A 7,957-nucleotide genomic window follows, 5' to 3' on the forward strand; every position below is an offset into this window, starting at 1 on the left:
TTGCGCCTCCTAGGCAAGCGCTCTACCAACTGAGCTAAATCCCCAACCCCCTGAGACTGGGTCTCTCAATGAACCTGACTCTTGCCAATTTGTCTATTTTGGCTGCTAGGGAGCTCCAGCAATCCCCCTGTCTCCACTCCCCACAGTGTGATATTGACTATTCTGGCTGGCTATGGAGCTGCAGTGATTCTCCCCCAAACTCCCATCTCCACCCTGCACTGTGTGATGCTGTGTATCATCTTTGTATATGTGTGGGTGCCAGGAATCTTGTTTGTTTGTTTTGTTTCTTGAGACAGAGTTTCTCTGTGTATCCCTGGCTGCCCTGGAACTTGATACTGTAAGTACAAGGCCAGCACTGGGATAAAAGGTGCGCATCACCATTGCTGGCTGGACTCTTGGTTTTAAAGTCCTGGAAGGATTTGCAAAGTGCAGAGTGAGGAGATATGATAGAAAAAGGACCTGGTGTTGCAGAGGGGTGAGGTTAGGGGAAGTGGTTAATGTCTTAACTGTCAAGAAAAGCTGCATGTATGCCCTTTGCTTGCTCTGATGCTGCCACAGGACCCTGGCTGTTCATGTCTGTTTCTGTCTTCTGTCCTGTTCTCTGAGCCCTGACTAGGGTTATAGAGGCCAAAAACCCAGAGTAGACTCCAGAAGATCTGAAGATATCAGGAGAAAGCAAAAAAACAGCAGGGCAGTAGGGTTGGGGCCACCTGCTGGGGCCACCTGTTGGGGTTACCTGCTAGGCCACCTGCTGGGCCACCTGTTGAGACTAAGTGAGGAAAGGGGTCTGTGTCTATCTCCAGGCCTGAGTCCAGCTGGCTCAGGATACTCCTTTATAATAACAGCTATGACAAGTAACAATAATCATGAGGTGAACCCCCTCCCTTTGGTGTGCCAAGGGGTTTAAAAGATTTAAGGTGCTTTATGATGTGTGCTAATGTTCACTGAGGGCAGCTTCCTCCTCCAGCACACTGGACTGCAGCATTTTATATGTTCTCTCTTCTTCCTGGGAAAGCTGTTGGAAGACAACCAGGGAGTCCTGGGGGGGTGGGGGTGGTTCCAGTGACTAGGGCTTCCCAAGTCTTTATCTCCAGCACAGCATTCAGAATGAATGGGCTTCCCCAAGAGCCTTGGTTCCTGATCAGACTTCTTTGTTCAAAAAGAGGCTTTAAAGAAGCAATACTGGCACCTTTGCTTTTTAAATTAAACAAAGTTGTGTGTATAGGTTCGTATATGTGTGAATGGTGTGCGTGCGTGTGTGCATGTGTGTGTGCTCGTGTGTGTGTGCGTGTGTGTGTGTTCTGGAGCTTTAACTCAGCTCTCTTGGCTTGTGCAGCAAGTACATTTATCTGCTGAGACAGCCATCTACTGGGCTTTCCCTCCTTCCTTCTCTTCCTCTTTCTCTTTCCCTTCCACCGTTCCTCTCTTCCTCTCACCTCTTCTTCTGTTCTTCTTTTCCCTCCTTCCCTTCCCTCCCCTCCTCTCCACTCTCCCCTCCCCACCTTGTCCCACTTCAGGACTGTGGCTTGTCAATAACCCACACCAGAGGTTTTTTCTTTTCCTCATCTTGCCCATAATTAAGTACAGTGGGGGGTACCCTTTGGTTTTATTTCTTATTATTTTAATTACATTGATTTTGGCTTAAACAGGATCCACTTAAGTACTGAGGAGATTTGCGTTTCCTGGCTTGTGGGGGTGGGGTTCCTTACCTTGGAAGAGGACATAGCCCAGCTCTGAGCACCTACTTCTCTGAGCTCATCTTGACCTGGATGAAGGACAGGGGGCCCCAGTGGAGACTTCAGCTGCTGCAGGACCAGCCCTGAGTTCTCAACAGCACCGGTATTTGTTATAAAGGAGCAGCCGTCAGGCAGAAGTCAGCTGGGACACGTCCTCCCAACCAAACTCAGAGGAGACCATGTCTAAACCAGTGTGGTCCATGCTGCTTTGCTGTGCTGGCCATGACAGCTAATGGAACAGCTCTCCCCACTCCCTTACTTTGCTTTCTAGAGCCCAGTCAGGCTTGCCTTTCTTGGAACTCTTTTTGTTTCCAAGAGTTCTTTCTTATGCACCCGTGATTGACTGATTCACCCTTCGAACGCTGGGCTCCTCTTCTGTAGAAGGGCAAACTGTGTCTTCTTGGCAGAGTGGCTGGGAGGGTACTTGTGGTAACAGATGCTGAGTGCAGAGCTAGGTAGGCACCATTGATGCTTACTCTTTAGAAAGGCGAGTGCCAGAGGAAAGGCAGATATTTAAGAGAATATATGAAAAAGATAGCAATTCCTCAGTGAGTGTGTTGGCTCACATCTATCATTCCAGAACTTGGGAGGCTGAGGCAGGAGGTTTGCGTTGAATTCAAATGGCCAGCCTGAGCTACAGTGTGAGACCTTGTGTTTAAAACAGAAAGGTGAGAGATGGGGAGATAGTTCAGCTCATGAAGTATTTGCCTTGTAAACCTCAGGATATGAGTTTGATCCCAGAACTACATAAAACAAACTAGGCATCTTGGTATAAGCTTAAATGTAGCACCAAGGAGGCAGAAGCAGGAGGGCCCCTGGGGCTTGTTGGCCAGTTAGCAGGTCTACTTGGGAAACTTCAGGTCAGTGAAAAATCCTGTCTCAGAAGTAGAAAAAATGGTGGCATTGATCAATCAAGGTTGTCTTTGGTCTATACAAACACCACACACACACACTCACACACACACACATACACACACACACACACACACACACACCAGACACCCCCCCACAAACACACACATAGCATCACAAATACACACACACCACATTCACACTCTCTCATATACTCTCTCTCACACACACTCTCTCTCACACACACTTACACTCACACACACACACTCTCACACACACTCACACTCTCACACATACACTCACACTTTCACACACACACTCACACACACTCACACCCCCCCACAAACACACACACACATAGCATCACAGACCCACACACTCACATACACACACCACACACACACTCACACCACACACACACACGCATATATATATGTATATATATATGTATATATATATATACCAGATATAGATACACACACAGACACACAGACACACAGACACATACACGCACACACAGTAGTTCCTAGCACACATACCCATGCCCACATGCAGGCAGCCTAGCTTGGCCCCCATCTGTCCCCAGCCATTCTTTACTCACGGTGCTTTTAATGGCTTACCGCAATCACCTGCACCTGCATTGATCCTTTCCGATCCGCTATACTTACCGCTTCTGCCACATCCCAACACATCACATGACCCACTGCGCTCAGTATCAGGATCCCTCTGGGATGAGGTAAGCTCCTGGGAAAGAACTGGGTGTGGTGTTCTTTCCTGTGTTCTTTTCGTCATCGGGCACAGTGCCAGGCATGCAGTAAGTGTTCAATAACTGATTTAGAAGCACAGGGCCATCGCTGGTCCTCCCTGAGGGCAGAGATAGCATTGTATAAGTTTTTATGTGTCCCTACAGTAGTCCCCAGGTACGAAAATGTCTGAAAGCTACAAGTGACCTGTATTTTTCAGGGCTGACCTCCAAGATGTTGTTAGCCGGTGATGTACAGCATAGAGGGAGGATGGGTGGCAAAGGTTCTGAGGTGGAATATCCCCCCACCTCCCTCCACACCCCCCCAGTGTGCGTGCATGCATATTCATGTATATGTGTCTCCATATACATGTATATGGGTACCAGACATTGCCTAGTGATTTGTGTCTGGAAACAGATGACCTCTTGGCTTCTGGTTTTAGAAGAAGCCACTGGGTACTTAACTCAGGAGTTCTTTGGAAATACATTATCTCTTGGTCATCCTATTGACAGGCTCTGATTTTTCTGAAGGGTTTGCTCTTGGCTTATAGTCCTTAAATGGACAAAAATGTCAAGGAAACTGATTTTCATTGGACTGAAAGTCAATCAATGGCAGCAGGAATATGAAATCGGACCTCCTGGGAGGGAAACGGAATGGACTTTCAATGTTCAAGGTTGAGGCAGCCGGGACTGCTCCTCTCTCTGGGAGTCACTGGAGATGCTGCCCTCACATCCCTTATGCAAGGCCAGGAAACTCAGCTGGACCTCCCAGACTGTCTGTTCACTTGTCTGTCCTGTCCTAAGGTCCTTTGTTTCTATGCTTGTACTCTTGGTTCTGTGTTCGTGTCTTTGTGGGCTCTGTGTTGAGGACCTCTCAAACTGGTAGCCAGGGGGCCTTTTGCCTCCAAGAGTTCTCTGGAGTCAGCAAATGTAAAAGCAGATCAAGAGCAGCTAGAGGTGCTCGCTTCGGCAGCACATATACTAAAATTGGAACGATACAGAGAAGATTAGCATGGCCCCTGCGCAAGGATGACACGCAAATTCGTGAAGCGTTCCATATTTTAAAAAAAAAAAAAAAAAAAAAAAAAAAAGAGCAGCTAGAGATTCTGACTCTGAGCTAACTCTGCTCCTCTGGTGGCAATGTGCATAGGTGGCCTTAAGCATACTGAACCAATGGAGGTTAAGTCTAGCTTTGCTGCTGTGGTTACCCACAGCCTTGTTCTCTAACATAAAGCCTGAGTTCTTTTTTTTTCCTTTCCTTTTCTTTTCTCCCTACCTGCCCTGGCCTAATCTAAGACAGTATCTCACACAGCTCAGGATATGTAACTGTGGCGAGGCCTGACACTCCCCTTGTGCTACAGTACTGGGATAGTGTGTATGTGCCACCATGCCTGGTTTATGCATTGCTGGGGATTGGGCTCACAGCCACGGCCTCACACATGCTAGGCGAACACTCTAGTCTGAGCTGCATCTCCAGCCCGGAAGCCTACTTTCTTTAGGCTTTCTTTTGCACTGTCTCAGTAGCATGAAGAAGCACTCCTTCCTTACCAAGCTTGATGCAAGTTCCAGGGACAGCAATGCCTGCTGTCCTGGAGGGACTCCCTGTGTGTGCAGCCTGCAAGCTTTCATTAATTCACCAAGTACTCTCTGCCAGGGAGTCAGACTAGTGCTGTTATTATGATCATCCATCACCGGCTGGGAAGAAACTGAGGCAGTTGTTGGAAGGAGGCTGCTGGGTGAGCCTGTCCAATGGGAGGGGAGGAGGAGGCTGCCTCGCAGGCACTCACAGGGACCTGGCTCCATCTGCCAGGGCCCTGAGGTGAAAAGGTGGGGCCATGACATTGTTGCCAGCCCTGCAGCAGCTGAGTTTCAAACCAGACACCCCACTCTGCCACAGTCCCTTTCTTCTCGAGCCCCTAAACTGAATACATTCTGATTCAATCTGAATGCTATGGATTAGTGGAAGGGAACAGGGTTTAAAAGAGGTCAGTTCCATTATTCAGGGTTATTAATGATGTTGTCGGCCTGTTAAAATCTCAAAAAACTAGGAAAATAATAAATTTTACATATTGAAAAATCACGGATGGATCAGGCAAATGGATAAATTCTTAAAAGTATTTAATATCTGTTAAGAGGACAGAATGATAAATTCAATATTGAAAACCAATATCAGATTCACAATTACAGGCCATTTATCATAACCAGCCGCACGGACAGCAGCCTATTGCGGGAGCCCGGCGTGATTCACAAGCAGAGACCCGGAACAGGTCCACACGAGTCGAGAAATAAATCTGCTTTACATATTGGAAACTTATTTCCACTTCCTATCTTTATTGCCAACAATAATGTTAGCTTTCAAGAACAAATTGTTACACATTAAACCCATGCATAATGAACCCAATTGAGTCAAAAAAACTTCCCTAAAAAGAGCTTTAAATTATTCCAAATTGGGTTATTAGCTTTAACTCTAATTCCTCTGAGAGGACTTGGCCATCTGATAGTAAGTTTCAGCTTTTAACCAGACAGTGGGTTCCTCCCAAGTTCTGGAATGGTCTTTCTTCTCCTGTCCCTCTTACCTCCCCTGAAGGATTAGCAGTGGTAGGCTAATGAGCTGCCATGATGATCCCTGACAAATGTGCTAACCCATCTGAGAATAGGGACCGGTTATATATGCGTGTGTGTGAGCTGCGAGGCCAGTGGAAGAGCTCGGGGTCCTTTTCCTATCACCCCTGTCTTAGTCTCCTGAGACAGAATTTCTTACTGAGCCTCAGGTTTGGCATTTCAGCTAGGGTGGGTGACATGATTCTCTGACCTGCTTATCTGTGTTTTACAACACTAGGGTCACAGGCACACACGCTCAGCTCACGCCTGGCTTAAGAGAGACATTTGCAATTTGAAGATTAATTAGTTGCCTTTAATCTCAGCACTTGGGAGGCAGAGGCAGGTGGATCTCTGTGAATTAAAGATCAACCTGGTCTACAGAGCAAGTTCCAAACCAGCTAGGGGTACACAGTGAGACACTGTCTCAAAACCAAAACCAAAAACCAAAAATCAATTCTAAACCCAAACCCAAAACCAAACCCAAACCCAAACCCAAACCAAAACCAGAACATGAGTTGATAGTCTGCTGTCTCTGGGTCTATGAGTCTCTGGGCCTATGAGTGACAATGATTACATGGAATGATCTGAACATGGACCCTTGCCTGTTATGAGCGCTGGGCCAGTTAACATGTTGCTCTTCATGCTCCCTAGGGTCAAGTGGCTAATACATGTGCCACTGCCCAGGCTGACCCAGCTAATAGAAACTGTAATCAATTTAAAGGGTGAATTTAATTCATGTATTTAATTTTAAACACTTGTTTATTTAGTGTGAGTGTATTATGTGTGTGTGGTGTGTCTGTGTGTAGCATGTGTGGGTTGTGTGTGTGGTGTGTGGTATACGATGTGCATGTGGTGTGGTATATAGTGTTCAGTGTGTGTGTGTGTGTGTGTTTATGAGTACACACTACAGTATGTATGTGGAAATCAGAGGACAACTAACCTGTCCTTTCTGTTACAATGCAGGTGGTTCTGGGGATTGAATTCAGGTCGTCAAGCTTGGTGGCAAGCACTTTTGTCTACTGACCTTTCAGTCTCACAAGATTTCATATTTTTGTTAAGAAAGAGATGGTCAGATATAGAAAATTTGAAGTGTGTGTAAGAGAAACACCATTTTAACCTCCCTTTCACAGACACTGTTGCCCATTATATTTAAACATTTTTATATATTTCTTTTTAGTGTGTGTGTTTATTTTTGTCAAAGTTGGAATCATATAAACATACTTCTCTATTCTATACAATGCTCATCTTAAAGTTTTTTATTTATTTTAATTTTAGATATATGAGTGTTTTGCTTGCATGCATGTTTATACACCACATGAATGCAGTGTCCTGAGAGACCAGACGAGGGTGTTGGATCCCTTGGAACTGGAGTTACAGATGGTTGTGAGAGGCCCAGGACACGCTGGGAATTTAACCTAAGTCCTCTGGAAGAGCAGTCAGTGCTCTAAACCACTGCCATCTCTCCAGCCCTGTAATGGTTATCTTTCTTGCCTCTCTCCTCAGAGCTAGGATAACAGGTGTGTACCACCATGCCCGGTTTCACGTAGTACTGGGGATGGGTCCCAGGACTTTTTGCATTGTAAGCAAGCATACACTAGCTGAGTCATATCCCCAGCCAGCCCTGCAATAGTCCTCTTAATAGTTACATTAAATGTCATCACTTATAAGGAACCTTCTCCTAATGGGGTTATTTTGGCTGCTCTCAACTTTCCCTTGTTCTAAATCACATTGAAACCACCATCCTCATACATGCATCTCTGAGTAGATTGCTGATTATTTGATATTTGTTTTTTTAAATCTCATATTGTGTTAAAGAATATGAACCTTTTACTATTTATTTTTTCTTTTCTTTTCTTTTTTTTTTCTCGGAGCTGGGGACCGAACCCAGGGCCTTGCACTTGCTAGGCAAGCGCTCTACCGCTGAGCTAAATCCCCAACCCCCCTTTTACTATTTAAATCTCTACTGTCTAAAAAGACTAATGTGAACTCTTTTTTTTAAAATTTATTCATTTATTATATATAAGTA

The 7,957-nt window shown here is 45.6% G+C and overlaps 1 non-coding gene across 1 annotated transcript; it reads left to right on the forward strand.

The window, feature by feature from the left end:
* The first annotated feature begins 4,287 nt into the window (after positions 1 to 4,287).
* Positions 4,288 to 4,394, forward strand: LOC148004203 (U6 spliceosomal RNA). Its single transcript, XR_015628270.1, has one exon. It is a non-coding gene; the product is annotated as a U6 spliceosomal RNA (small nuclear RNA).
* The last annotated feature ends 3,563 nt before the right edge of the window (positions 4,395 to 7,957 follow it).

The sequence above is a fragment of the Rattus norvegicus genome, chromosome 8 (assembly GCF_021556685.1).
Source record: "Rattus norvegicus strain SHRSP/BbbUtx chromosome 8, alternate assembly SHRSP_T2T, whole genome shotgun sequence".
NCBI classification, from domain to species: Eukaryota; Metazoa; Chordata; class Mammalia; order Rodentia; family Muridae; genus Rattus; species Rattus norvegicus.